The sequence below is a fragment of the Megalops cyprinoides genome, chromosome 25, assembly GCF_013368585.1.
Source record: "Megalops cyprinoides isolate fMegCyp1 chromosome 25, fMegCyp1.pri, whole genome shotgun sequence".
In the NCBI taxonomy this organism is placed as follows: domain Eukaryota; kingdom Metazoa; phylum Chordata; class Actinopteri; order Elopiformes; family Megalopidae; genus Megalops; species Megalops cyprinoides.
In genome coordinates this window covers 8018098-8034104 of record NC_050607.1, presented here as the reverse complement: position 1 = coordinate 8034104, position 16007 = coordinate 8018098, and positions in this window count along the sequence as shown.

Here is a 16007-nt window from a genome sequence, read left to right as displayed (position 1 = left end):
CAGTTGGCTTCTTTGGCTGATTTCTGCTCAGGACTTTGATCTATATGACTGGCAAACCTGATTAAATGACTCCATTTCTCTGAACTCGGTGCCAACACAGGCAAAATGGGAGTTTCTCTTACATTACTGGCAACCCGGAAGATGTGGAACGGTTCCAGCGAAGTGGCTCGTCTCTGCAGTCTGTATCTGGCTGCGATTGTCATCTCTCGGTGGTTTGCTCTGTGGGTTTCTGTCATTGCTAAATGCCTCTGCAGTCAGGTCACCAGCATGTACTCTGCTCTGTTGCAGGCCACATGATAGTAACAACATGCACTGCATGATCCTGGAGAACACCTCACTCAAACATTACATTACGTATGTTTACATTACCCATAGACGAGCACAGAGCAAAGCATCAGACTATCTGAGATTAACTAGGCATGAATGCATGAACTAGAAGTGAATGCGTAAATCAAACACACTCGCTAGCTGCAAGGTATCTGCACTGAGCATGCAGCAGTGGTGGAATGAAGGTGACCAATTTCCACAGTTAAACCGGTGCAGGAATGATATCCACAGCAACCCACCCAGATATATAAAACGGTCTGGCTCTTAGTTATTCACTGCATCCCTCACAGAGATACAGCACTGAGTAAACAACTGTTATGATTCATCTCAGGGTAGAGGGGAAGGCTATCTATTTATCTGCCTCTTGACAAGACACCATTTTCTTTCTCTTCATTTCTCATTTGACTCCAGCCTTACTTCTGTCTGGGAGTGAGGCGGCAAATTTCAACAGGGTGAATGGAATTAAATTCTCAGTCTCTGTACCTTCATACTTCTTGAAGCTTATCTGCAGGCCCAGTAGTTTAAAATGAATTTTTAAATCTGGTCTCAGCCAGATTGAGGCATGGGCAGCTTCAAAGACAACTAATTTTCCATTGAGTGGATGGGCTTTACTGATATTTCTATTTCCATTAGAGCTAAGGGCTTGTGAGGTGGATTTTTCCATTGAAATTAGCTTAACATGGCTTAACATTAGGCCTACTGATCTCCATATTAGATTCCATATACCCATGGTGTATTACTATGAATTATGATCAAAAGTTCATTTTACATTTCAGAACATTGCACATTTATGGGGTAAGGCAGCCAGACATTCTCATTTGTCATAATTAAAAGCATTAAAAAGTGCATAGCTAAAAGTTAAAACTGATCAGTGACGGTTTTTACATCAACACACAAAAAGCTATTCCTTATTTGCATGTCACCTGGAGTTAATGTGTTCTGACCTGCTTGCCACCCGTGGAAATATGGAAATATGAACTATAAAAAGAAACATCATATTTGCCTACATCTACCATAGTCCTCTGCTGTTCTGGAAATACAGGAAACGCCTGGAAACACAGCCGGTTTTTATTTGACAGGTTGAGAACAAATTGTACCTGGTTAGCAAGTGAAAGGGTGAAAGGACATGAAATGGCTAAACCCCAGGCAAAGGGACCGGGCCTCCTGGGTTTAGAGGCTGGAAGTGGAAAATGCAGAACCAGAACACATGACCTTCCTGGGGTGAGTTTTGGATAAGTGCAGGAGTGAAGCAAATGAATTCGCGGGAGCAGATCACCAGGGGAAAATGCGGGAGTCTGAAATAAGAATGAGCAGAGAGAGAGTGTGTATGAAGCCATTTAAATGCCCAGTTCATGAAAGTGAAGCAGCTGGAAGATCCGGCTGTTTCACATGTGAATGAGCAGAGCAACGATTCCTCAGGAGTTACTCTAGAAGTGTCAAATCCTGACTGCATTCTGGGATTGTGGGACTGAATCACAAATTGGGCACCGTTGTGGTGTCTCTGAGAAGGAAACTATAAGAGATAGAGCTGATAACAAGGAAACCAAGAGACTGCTTCAGAGCGCATTACAGAGAATGTATGCAAATCAGATACAGCATGAAATGGAATGAAAGAAGAGGAGCAAAAATATAATGAAGGATCAAAATCTTTATTATTGTATTATTATTGAATTATTGTATTAAAAAATCATGTGATACTGTATACCATATCTAAGATATTCTGCATTATATGTAAAGACATGCCCTGATGTGACAGGTTGTTATTACAAAAGATTAGCAAAACTCACACACACACTCCCCCATAAACATGGATAAGCTGTTTTTTGGAAATCTCCTTATACGCCCCAAGCTCCAGCATATCAGATGCACATGTGCAGATTTGCAAATAGGTCTACCTGAGTGTGCTGAGCAAATGCATGGCATTTATCGCGTGACAACAAGACTAAAAAGGCCTCACTGTACAACAACCTATAGGAGTACAACCCTGCAACTATGCCGTAAAGTGTGTGGAGGAAATTTGCTTGCATTTAAATGTAATTTTATACTACAGATCTGGAACATTTGACGGTATGGGAAACTGGGAGTTCAGCATGCTGTCTGCCCACTTAAGATTTGCTATCAAGAGGCTAGGGAGCTAAATGTACACTGATGAAAATTTTACATAAATGTACAACTTTTTCAGTATTTTTACTATGTTTCATTATAATCAGTGACTTATTCTGTTGGTGATTCTATCTGAGAGCTCAGTGGTGTTTGGAATGCTGACATACTTAACTACACAATTTTAACTACATAATTTTCAGGTATGACACTGTTTACAAACCAGCTTAGGACACTTAATGTGTTTATGATAAGTGCATGCTCTGCACCAATAATTAATTCTGTAAATGACTAGAATTTTACCATATATAGATATTTTAAAATAATTATCCTATATCACTATAGCTATGTGATATTAAAAACAATAACAAGACAAGAAGATATTCAGAACAATAACATGAATAGTATTTAATTTACACTTGGTCTTTTGCATAATTGATACCTGGTGCTTGCACCTATCTTAAGCACACTTTGATAAGCATCCCCTTTACATATATATTTGTATATATTTTTAATGAAGGTTGCATAACTGAGGAGTGGAAATTTGTCATATTAATGTTGGAAAAAGGAAAAGAAATGCATCCAGAAATAAAACTGGTTCATCGTGAGAGGAGCATGATACAGTGAGAAAATAAAAGGACCTTCTGGTCACAACCGACTTCTATATTTTTCATATCTGAGAGGATTTTTTTTTAGTCACAATAAGTCCTTTAATTAAAAGAAAGTTCCCACGAAACCAGAGCCTAAAAAGGTCACAGTTCTGAGTTTTCAGTTCCTTTCTGATTACAAGGAATTCGCTGCAACAGAACCATTTTATCAGATTCATCTTTTTCCACTTTGAGAAGAGCAATTATGCTATTTTTTTCTTTTGCACTGGCTGAGAAACATTCGCTAATTACATGCAAATGAATTTCATTTTGTCTCTTTATTAAAATAGTTGTGAATTCAAAAGTGCCTTACAAGTGCTTTGTTTTGCTCAGTGTTTCCACCATTTTAACTGGCTTATTCAGGCTGCTCTATTACAACTATTTTATGCTTGCTTTGAATCATTATTCAAAACATCTTTCTGAAATGCAAAAGTGAGTTGCAAAATTCTAGCCTTAGGACATGGGATACTGCTCACGCACAAAATGCAAAACTCCTCAAATTAATGCGGACAGCTTGCAATAAGGTGGAGGCTTTTGTTGTTGTCTCCTACTTGCTGTTACCTGTTGATTGGGAATGGCAGCGGTTCTCATGCAAACATAGTATGTAGGTGTGTATTTTAAAATGTGGTTGTTATCTGGTGGTTGTGTAGGCACGTATTTTGATATGTGGCAGTTATTTGGTGTTTGTGTAGGTGTGCATTTTAATATGTGGAAGTTATTTAGTGGTTGTGTAGGCGGTGCATTTAAGTATGCAGTAACTGACTGGGTCTTCAATATCTGTGTATTTTATATCCCGTGATTTTCTTGTAGTTATATAGGCCTACTTTTCTCACTGGAAGCAGGCTTTGTGAACTCCGGGTCAAACAGACCATATAAATGAATCTACTAGTATCCATCTTAAAGAAATGAAAGCGGTTACTGTGACGCACTTAATGTGCCAACTAGGCACATTAAATTTAAGGCTGTGGCTACCTGCGGAATGATGTCATCAGCTGTATTCCTGTGATGAGTCGCATGTAGACTCTCACGCTCACCTCTGTAGTGTGTGTCTCCCGGAGCTCCACAGACACGCTGTGAGCCTCCATTCAGAAGTGAGAGCTAAATGAATCAGACGTGTAAGGGCCTTTCACCTGGCTGGGCCACCGCAAGGCTCCGGAGCCTGGGGGACATCTGGAGTATTTCACTCTGCAGCGTAATTGAAGACAAGCAAAAAAAAAGAAATAGGAAAAAAGGGAACTAGGAAAAAAGCTATGAAAGCTATGATCTGGAGCAGGGTTTTGGGCAGGGCGGGGCTGAGTCGCACGGGGGTGGTGGCTGGCCTGCTGCGGGTGTGGCTGCTGCAGTTGCTGCAGCTGCAGTTACATGGAGGCAGCGAGATCTCTCCTGCCCCGGGATTAGTCTTCCTCTTCACTCCGTCGCTCTCTGGTTTTGATTTCTTTCATCCATCACGCGCAGTGGAGGAACCCAACGCAGCCGCCCCCTGCTGATGCGCTGGTTTCCATGGGAACGGGAGTAGCGAGCGCGCACGCTCTCCCCCTTGTCCCGCTGCAATGCGAGCCGACGCTCCTGTCGGGGGAAAAATAAATACATATTTCTTTTATAATCTCCCCCTCATCCCTCAGACTGAAAAACACACCCGTCACTCCTGCCAAAGTTTCCAGACCCCCGGACGACAAACAGAGCCTGTGGAAAAACCTGTTAATGTGAGAGAGGGGTTTGTCCTCTGTGAGGATAGGGGAGAGGGGGAAAGTGGGTGAGATGCAGTGAGCTCCAGATGTTTATTAATACCACACTAGCTAAATAATATTCACAGCTGTAATTATTCAATTACAGGAATTTTGTAGGAATTTTCACCTGGGATATAATTTCTTCCGATGTCTCTGTTATAACTGTCCAATATCAGAACTGGAGTATATGGAGATTTGAAAAGAATGGTTCTGCCTGTAAATGGCCCTTAAGTAAGGAGTCAGGGACAGGAATGCAGGAAAACAAGCATTAAAAATGAGTAAAAATATTGGAGATAATCTTAATCCACCAAAATCTGAGCTGCCTGATTATGCAAAATTAGACATCTATTTTTCACAAATGCTTTTACAGCTTGGACAGATGCTTAATTTTTAAAAATGTTTGTATGGAAGAATTCCTGTGCTCTTCAAAGTTGGGAATCAGACACACTGCCTTGTGAAATTTAATTCTGACACAATGCGGTTTCCCTGGCCAATGCAGAAATATAGAACCTGTATGCTATGTAGGAAGCTGCCAGCATACCTGCAGAAACTGAAACGTGATTCTGTAATGAAAGAGAGGTGCAAAAAGCATGTGTGTAAGCACTATTTGCAGTTTATTTCTGGCTGTGTGGAGACGCAGTGGTTAAAAGCAAGACTTCCTCTTGTTCTGAGTAAATAAAAAAAATTCACAGCTTACACTGATGGCTGTGTCACTCTCCACCACATACTAGCTACACAATGCTGCATCATCAGCTTTCTGCAGTTCAAGTCTCAAAATTTATCTGTTCACAGTTTACAGATGTTTTTCATAATAGGCGTCTAAAGCTGACCGTGTATGTGTGCACATGCACATCAATGAATCAATACAAAAGCAACAATACAGCCGTATTGGTGTTGCATGTGAGCATACATACATACCATTGATTGTTTATTCATTTTTATTCATATTAGTGCAGCAATTTGCATGAAAATAGAGTGCTTGTAACAATCCTAGTTATCTTTGATTGCACAGTTTTATTTCAATGGCATAAATGAACTAATGGTTAGATACTCTACATTTCTTTAAAAGCATACAATAATTTTGAGGTTATTTTAAATTATGTTGTATCAGACATTACATAATTATACTTTATGGAATCATATCGCATCTTATCAAAGTGAATGCTTCGATGTATTCCAATATGAGCGATGTTAGTATTGTTGATTAGGTATCAATGTTGTATCATATTGTTGTTAAAGCAGAGGTATACACTCCGAGGGTGTGAGAGAGATAGGGCTCAGTAAACAAAGGTGGTGATCATTTCTGCAACTTCAAAATTAAAAACTAAATTTTTGACTAAACAATGAAAACTTAGACAGCAGTGGGGATTTTGTTTAAATGACCAATATAACAGTATTCACTTCCTATTGTATTACTCTATTCAAATTCTCTCCTGTGTAGCAGCTACAGTTTTCTGCAGTAGCTGTGGGTGATCTACCTTGCAAGTATTGATGTTGCTGCCTGGATGTTCAAGTAAACCTCAGTTCATTTCCTTTTCTGACCTCAGAATCAAACTGGTTAATTATATAGAGAAAGAATCAATAGTTTTCATGGGTGACCTGTTTTTGAAGTGTTTCTACTTATAAGCACTTATAGATTTATAGATAATCAGTGCTTAGTGCATATGAGTAACCTGCCAGTTTTGTTCAGTGAAAGTTTTGTGGAGATTGCGTGCCATATAATCTGGGTGGATCATCTTTTTTACTCTTCCCGTTACAGTAGCTGCTCCCTTACTATAAAGCCCAGCCAATTGGCATCTGCATGGCATTAATTAAAAAAAAGTACATCCAAGCCAATGATGCAACACTGAAATCAGTATGCAATACCTCTAATCTCTCATCTGAGGACATCAGAGCCTCGGGTACAGTGTTGCCCCAGCGGCACCTTCCAGCACAAGCATGAAGCAAATCCAATTTTAAAGTTTTGACCCTGAGCAGTCACTTAGTCCACCTGAGTGTGGTCCTGCTTGCTGGCTGTGTGCCCCCGTTCATTTCTGTCTGTCCTCATTGGTAAAACTGGAGCGGGACGTACTGGCAAAGTCTCTCCAAATGGCACTACCGTGAGCGCAGCTGTGAAACAGGGATGAGTCTCAGAACAAAAAGAACACAGAGTGTGGTTATAAATATTCTGAATGTCAAGGGAGGAACCACTCTCTTCCTACAGTATTTTGTTTGGAAACTCTGGTTGCCCATCATTTTGAGTTATACAGTATTCAGAACCTTCTCTGATCTGTGAAAAAAAAACAGGGCTCTGTTTCCCCAGAGTTGTTGAGAATGCTTTGATAGGTGTGTTCATACAACATTGCTGTTCTCAGCACATATGAACATATGTACCAGTCATTTTGATTGCTTGGATACTACATCTGGATTCTAATGGAACATTTGAGATAATTTAATACTAGTCATCAATGTGTGTTATCATCCATTAGAACAATATTACTGTAATAGTGGGTTGAAAGAATGCACACTATCTGGAGATATGAAAATCCAAATTGAAAATGACATTTTTTATCACTGAACACTAAAGAGAATTGACAAATCTGGAAGTATGCGTTTGTGGAACAAGTTGTAGTTCAGTATAATAAATTAATTATATTTTATTGTATGTGATAAAGCATTTGTATCATGGCTTCAATCAAATGCACCTTAAGTGAAAAAGAAGCTATTTTTATTTCCTTTTGATCTCTCTGAGCACAATGATTGGCTGATTGTCCTCTCCAGGTGGGAGCCCTCTGGGAATCAAACAAATACAATGACTCCAACGTTATTGTTGATTAAATTTAATAGCTGACAGCACAGTTGTACATTAGGATAATCAAATGCATTGTAATAAACTTCTTATCCAAGAGTAGCTCCCAGCACCAGTCCATGGATGAGCTTTTTCCATCCCTCACAATCAGTAACATAACATGCAGCAATAGAATTATTAATAATGAGCTGAGGCTTGCTGCTAATTGGGATGCAAGTGGACCCAGGTGATCTCCAGCTCCAGGAAATGGCATGAAAGGACAGAAATCAATGATGCAATTTCCTCTTTTTGTTTAGCATGTGAAAAAATGAAAAGACTTATTTATACATATTTATCCTCAAACCACCTTTGGCTGTCCACCTCATTGGTGAGCAATATTTCAATACTTTGAACTGGCATTACAAAGAGTTTAGAGGCATCGGGGAAGCATAGTGGTTTTTATGAAAAAGGAAGTCCAGAGCAGTGTTACAAAAGGTGGGCGTTTTCTTGAATTTCACGACGCTACTGCTTTGAGAAACCCCTGAACAGACAATCCCCTTGCTAAACCACTAGATGAAGGTTTTAGCCAAGGTCATGAACAAGGGCGTATCTGTGAAGGCTAGTCTTATGCAGTGGAGCTGTCAGTAAAGAGAAGACCTTCTTGATGGAGTTCTACACTTCTCTGTGGGCAAGGTGCTGTCACTTGTGGTCTTCCGGATCATGACATGACCTGTTGTCGAGGGCCTGATTTAACTGTAACATCTTACCAGGTAGGAAGCTGCTGGCTGTTTATGACAGCAGGTGCTTAGTCTGGCCTCCAACACACAGGCATTTGCTTGATTTGTGTTTTTCTCTCTTGATTTTCTCCAGGTTTGATATTAAACAGAATAAATCACCTTGTCACCTGTGCTCAAGCATCTTTCTTATTAAATGAGATGTTGTAGTTCTTATGAAATATTCAAAGTCAGATAACTATAAGGCAGATAGTCATGACTGTGTCTAACAAATGAATACCAGAAACATTTAGTAGAGATTTCTCTCTCGGTCAAGGCTTTTTACAACACCTACGGTGTAAATGTCATCAAAGTCGAATATTGTTAAAGCATTACTGTAACGTTTTTGTAACACTGTAGCACCATTCAAACAATACAGCATCACTGCAATGTCAGGGGCACATATATCAGCTCTAAAGAAATGGGAACCAGAATCAGGGTTGTTAAAGAGATGAGGCAATAGTGTGAAACGAAGTTCTTGTTTCCCCTTCCAGAGGGGTTGTGGTCAGCATCAAACACAACCAGGCAGGCTTTCATCCACATTTACTGTGTGTTGCAGTGAATAATGTGATACTCTGAAGTGGCACAGTGGGTGGCCTTGATCATGTACACAAACTGTGCAACTGCCCTGACATGAATGGCCATATCCTTCTGATGTGCTTTCGGTTTGCTGCTGAAAGAATTGAGCCGATGTTGCATGGGGATGTAAGGCGGGGCAGACCTGCCTGTCTGAGTGCTCAAAGTAGGGCTACAGATCTGCTGCTGTTTTGAAGACTAGGAACTCTCATTTCTATTGGTGGCTGTGCTGGGGGAAAGACTAACTTATGCTGAACTCCCTCACAGTCCAGGACAGAATGTGGATCTGAAGTATCTTAAGGTTGATGAATTATTGCAGTTAAAAAACACTGAAGAGTAAATAAAGCTTGACCATGTCCCATTTCTTCAGCTTTTAAAAGTGTTAATGGCCCCCGAGTGGCTTAGCTGGAAAGGCACTGTTCTTGAACGCAGGCTGAGCCCTGTGGCCGGAGTTTAACACCGGCCATGTTACCTACCAAGAATAAATTGCCTTTGTTGCTCTGGGGATAGGGGTAGGTAGGTTATTGCTCTCAGGTACCCTGGGAGTAGCACAGATGATGTCAGGTGAGTAGAACCACACTCTAGTGGTGCCCTGTATGGCTTGTGGTATGACAAGTGAGGAGAGAAATCATCTACATTTACATTAACAATTATTCATTTGGCAGATGCTTTTATCCAAAGCGACTTACAAGTAAGGCAGAGTACAACACAAGCAAAAAAGCCATATCAGGAGTCAACAATATTTGAAGCGCAGCATGACCAGGTTTCAATGGTTGGCCAGACAAGGTACAAGCTAGCTGGTAGAGATAACAAGTTCATTAAACCATTAGATAGCATTTTCTTTCTTTCTTTCTTTTTAAGTAGTGTAATAGGAAACAGGTCTGAGACATGAGAAAATCCACATCTCACATCAGAGCTTCTGGATGAGTAGAGAGGTTGTCACAGAGAGATGAGTCTGATGTTCAGCTGGCAGATCCAAAAAGGTTTGTATGCAGAGGGAAAGCATTAAGAAGCATTGATGATCCCATGTTGTTAGTCTTACAGATTTGATTTTACCTACAGTACCAGTTACTCGTTTTGACACACCTGATTGAATGCCTGTTTCTCAATATCTTAAAGAAATATCTTAAAGAAATGCTTGAAATTTGTGTCTTAGGCATCGGCTTCACTGGTTATATATGTCTATGTATGAATTTCTTTCCAAAACAAAACAAAAAAAAATTTAAAAAAATCTAAAATATAAGAGTTTTATTACTTAGACATTCAAGGGCCAATTACTTCTCATTTTAAATTGATTCACTATGAAGGTTACAATGGACTTAATTACAATGAAACTGTGAATGTGCTTGGCTTTGTGCTTGAGTTTCAATGAGGATTATGATTACATAATTCACATTTTTACCTCTGAAAAAATTTTATTACAACCATGAGGAACCATCACAGAAAACTAAACAGGCACAAGAAAATGACTTAATTTCACAATACACATTCACAATACACAATAATTTCATACCCACAATGTGAAACAGTCTGATACTATGAGCTTTTTCTGGTCTGTGATAGACTACAGTGCCACCTGCAGGGTATAAAAGTGCTTTAAAGTCTCATTTTACCACTCCTTCTCCTTCCGAGAACACCTGGCCATTTTCAGTATAAACATATACCTGAAACATTTCTTGCACTTGCATGTGAAAAATATGTACTGCCATATTATGGAGAGGGACATGCTGTGCATTTTGTGTAATCAGTCTAACAGCATATACATATATCTGTGTGTGTGTGTGTGTATGGTTGGCAATTTGCTTCTCACTTTTGGGAGATATCTTTGACTGATCATTATGAAACAAAAAATGTATGTTGTGAGAGCATTGCATGGGTAGCTACCCAGATAATAGACTGTTGAAAGTGAGATGTACTGGATGATGTGAGCCTATTGTCCTCCTCACTTAGAAAACCAGAATCACAATGGAGGTGAGTTCTCATACACTTTTTGGTTATGGTCTCGGGAGGTGTATCAGGGAGTTATAGTATCAATAACAGGGTTATTTTTGTATCTTGGACTGTAGAAGAGCTTAACCATCCAGTAATAAAGAAATAAGGTATTGACCCAAATAAAAGAATTAAGACCGGGCGTGGCTTTCCTTAAGGACATGGATCTTAGAAATTGTGATACAAATAGCTTGTTCTGCAAATTTAATCATTCAAGTTTCAGTGGTAAAACATGACATTTTGCAATTGTAATCAATAAAGTTGTGCTTTTTGCAGCCCCAGAAACCATTTTGTATCCAAATGGTCATTTTGTTATTGTCAAAGGTGTGTTTGATAACCCACCAGCAAGTGCTATAATTCTAGCCTGGGATTTTAATTATGTTTAAACCCAACAGTTGACTGATCAGGCAGGAAGCAAGCTGCTGTGACAAAATGAGCTACCATCTTAAAATCCCCTCAGCAGATGTATAGTTTGTCTGACCCATGGGGACTCCTTCATCCTTCATCAAGGAAAAAACATTGTGCTTGTACTTATTGTCGTCATCGTACTTATTCACTAATAGAGTTCTTTTTTTCTGAACAAAAGACATTCAATCACCATTCTTGTTCTTGTATGTATTTATTTTCTCACAAAGTAAAGATACCTTTTTAAACTGGGCCATGAGTGAAACAGTTTATAGTTTTTGGGGCCCTCATGTTTTTTGGTGGGTGGGAGGTATCACCCTCACCCTGGACCAGATAAACTCAAAAACAGCATTTTTTTGTAACTATAAAATGTGATTTTCTTTGGCAACCTGGCAAGTAGAAGTGCACCGCTGCCTTTGCAAGGTAGATAGCTTCAAAATTGTCATCAGCAGTACAGAGGCTTTGTCATCAGCCTCGGCTTTGTCCTCTTGGGGGCAGCCTGTCATTTCTCTTTATGGAGAGAGAACCCTCTTTCAGCGGGTGCATTTGACACCGAGATAGTGCAGACAGTCTTTGCCAGTTTTACCTGGCTGAGGTAAATTTGACTGCATCTCAAATGAGTTTTGCAGGCTTCAGTCCACTGTACCCATGGCTTGTTGCCATGTAGGGATTTAAAATGTTTGAGAGACATCCATTTTGACATTTTAATAGGCCGCCGTGCAGTTAAATGGCCAGGTGGCTGGTACAAAGAATACCTGAAAGTCTGTGGTTTCCAGTGTGTTTAAAGAGGGTGCTGTATACTGACAATGAGAGGGGACCAGTTTATGAGGGTCAATGGCAGATGCCTCTGTCCCTTGCAACCAATGAAAAGACTGCATTTACAACCACCAACAATTTCAGTTTCATTTTCAATTTATTCATTTTTATAGCACCTTTCATACTGAAAAGTAACACAAAGTACTTTACAGGCATAATAATAAAAAATAAACAGATAAAACAGAAAAACTGAAACAATTTATGAAATTAAAATTAACAAGATGTGTGTAAAAGGACAGAAACCAGAGTGATGTCCATAGAATATTAAAAATAATAATAAATAAGTGATAAATAAAAACAAATAAGTAAAAGGAAAATAAGCAGATCACTGGAATGCCATTCTACCGAAGTGTGTTTTAAAAATTAACTGAGGAGGAGTCTCTGATAATTTGCAAAAATGTATTAAGAGTTTTGGGGCATAAAACTAAAGGCAGCCTGTTTCCTCTTCTGGAACCAGATGTCTGGAACATATAGGAGTCCAGCAGTGCTATTTCTGGTTTATACAGTAAAAGTATGTCCTCTGTGGAGTCAGGTGCCATCCCTTTTTTACTTTTAAAAGCCAAGCAATACTGAAACTAATAGTTTCATTTTTTTTCTTGAGATTAGTTCAGAAATGCTTCACATCTAGCAGAAGAGTGGTAACTTATAAACTGATATGCCTGAGCTAGATTTAATATACTGTCAATAGCAGAGAATAGAACCCTTGAATTGTGTTTGTTATCCTCGGGAATCTGAGAAAGCATAGTTATGTCTCGCAACTGTAATGGATTCATTGTAAATAGTAAAAAAAGACTTTAACATCTCATAATGTACCTGTATCTTTGTAGTTCTCTCTTTTTGTACGGCTTTTCCACGGTTATTTTTTAATTCACAGGTTGTTTCACTGTTGCAGTGTTCTGTGTTTGACAGCAACCCTTTTAGTTTAAACCAGAGCGATGATGTTTAGAGATGTTTTTACACGCCAGTTGAAATCATACACCAGCTCATCTATTGTGAATCGGTTTGGAGAGCTCTCAGCAAATTCAGGCCTGGTCATGTCATTTGAAAACTTCACTGCTACTGTTGTAGTCTTTTATTCATTAAAGTTGCAATCGCATAAAAAGATACAAAAAAAAAAAAAGATCTGATATGGTATGACCTTTGATGTGTGTTGGCCTTGATGCATGTTGAATGAAATCAAGACTCCAGCAACCCAAGAATGTCCCCAGTTATGAATCTGACACATTACCAAAATGCAGATTAAGGTCACCAAGAATCAGGGTCCTGTCACACTTCAACACTATCCTAGACATAAATTCAGAGAATTTTGACAGAAATGATTGATAAGGATAATAGACTAAGGCACAGAACATAGGAAAGTCCTCAGAAAGAGAGAACGTCAGTTGCTTAAAAGATGAAAAGACATGTAGAAAAACAGGATTAAACTGGATTGTATTTCTATTCATAACAGCTACCCCCCCCCCCCCCACACACCCCCACCATTTGTTCTGGGCTTTTGAAACTGGTTGTAGTCAAAAGGACAAACTTTTATCATAAAGAGGAGCACAGTCATTTTTTCAGCAATGTTTCAATAATCATTAAAAGGTCTAGGCTATGTGATGTAATAAGGTCATTAATGATAAGACTTGTTTGAATTTAAACTTGTTTAACTTGTCAACAAGTTGAACTTGTCAACATTCCAGGCAGAGGGTGGTTTCATAATCCTCTGCGATAACTACTCTTAGCATTGTGATGCACTTATTTGTAAGGGTAAGAGCGTCTGCTAAACGAAGTAATGTAATGTAATGGTTTCAGAGGGACAGAAGGGCAGATATTTAACATTCACACCATGCACATGAGATGCTGTATAATTATGTTACTGAGGATATTCTGATTTCAGTTTTCAAAGCTGCATTAGGTTCAACCTGACACGTTTGTAAAAACAGGCTAAAAGAAGAAATAAATACTGGCATTTCATTTTGGTAGGGGAGTGGTAGGAGAGCTAGCATAGACTAGCAGTCTATAGCAGTACATGACTTTGCCTTCTGGCCTGCATGATACAGCTGCCATTTTCTATCAGCTGATGGACACAGTGCTCTGCCCCCATGCCCGATACACTACTGCCTAACTCGGTGACATCATCATCGGACTGCCACTGACACGGGGTAAATGCGGGTGCTGGAGTCCCTGAGAGTGACGGGTCTGATCACCAACCCAAAGAGCTGTCATCTGGGGTTCTTGATTAGAAGTGCTAACTTAAAACCCCAGGAAAAAAAAGCCTGTCTGCCTTTCAGAGTCAGCCCACACTGGTCACTAAAGAACAAGTAGGTGGCATTCATGGGGCTGGCCAGCTATTACACCCTCTTCATCCCTTATTTATCCACTTTAGCTTGTCCCCTGACAAACGTCACTAAGGACCGGGCGCCAACTGGTTACACCTCATTGGTGGAGACGGTCTTCCAGACTGTAAAAGAAAGCTCTCGTCGCTCACTCTGTCCCAATGACTCCTCTTTTCTGGAGGGAATTCCTTGTGTGCATGGATGCATAACACACTAGTCTGAGGGTGGTGCTATTTCAGATGGTCATGGGTGAGATGCACACCCTGTCAATGTACCAATGTACCCTAGCTTCTAGATTAGACAACATTTATTAGATTATCACATCATAGTAATTTTGTTGAATTACTGTTGGTATGTATATTTCAAATGTGGAAATGTACATTATGTCACTAGTGTCAATGTGCTGTGGTGTGGATAGGTTATAAGGAAGTGAGTTTTTCCATCTATGACATGGGCGTAAAAATGCCTGGTGTGCAAAATTAAAGGATAATGTTATTAGGCATCAACGGGAATATTTCGACCTGATCGGTGTTTGCTCTCTTTCCAAACACTCTCATGATTCCTACATCCTGAAAAATAAAAACATGGGTTCATTACAGCGCACTGGTCAAGCAAAATTAAAGCTGTAACTCTATTTACGGACACGGGGGCCAGCAGCCTTTTTTGACTTTCCAAAACAGACCTGTTAGCGTAAAAACGTTTCATACAATCAGATTTTACGAAATAAATTTCGGCATTTATACAGACATGTTTCACTTTTGGGATATATGAGTCAGACCTCTTTTAACGTATGCCGCTGTTTTTCCATGATGTTATTACTGATAATGTGCACAAACTTGAATTAGCTACTTCTACAATGCATTTATCAGGTAAGAACAAACACAAATGTAAACCTGTTGCACATCTAAAATAATTTAAAACCCAGTTAAACGTTAGAGACTGTATATATTTAACTGGAAGCTATCTGTGGTCCTTCCTCAGACGTTACATAATGCCACATCATAAAAGCAGTTATAAAACATTTCAAAACAATTCACTACAAAGAAATCCATTTCGTGTTCCTGTGTCATGCTTACGGAAGGGGTCACTTAATTACTGAAGTGAAGCCATACGTTAATAAATTACATACAGATGGATTGTCTTTGTAATTAATACCATCGGATCTGACGATTTTTAAAGAGTTCGATTCAAAACCTCAGACGAGAGAAACTGTATAAAAAAATTACCTTACAATGCCATGCCGCCGGTGTGCTGAAATCGCATTTAGTAATTTAAAATAAATACAAAACACAGATATGTCGAAATGCTGTGGAAAGGTGGATATAAATGCTAGTGTATGCTTACTTGACTAATGAGCATTAAGTCAGAGACAAGTGTTAAGTGTGTTAAATGCCGTCTTTTTCCCCTCACTTCTTGTGTGGGTGTAAATATCGCTCTCTGTAAGGGAAGAGGATGCTGGTGTTGAGGCGATATTTTCCAGTGGAAAAACATACTTTTAATGTATTTTTAAAATATCAAACGGAACTGAAAGCCATTCTCCCACTCCATGCTCTTTATACTGA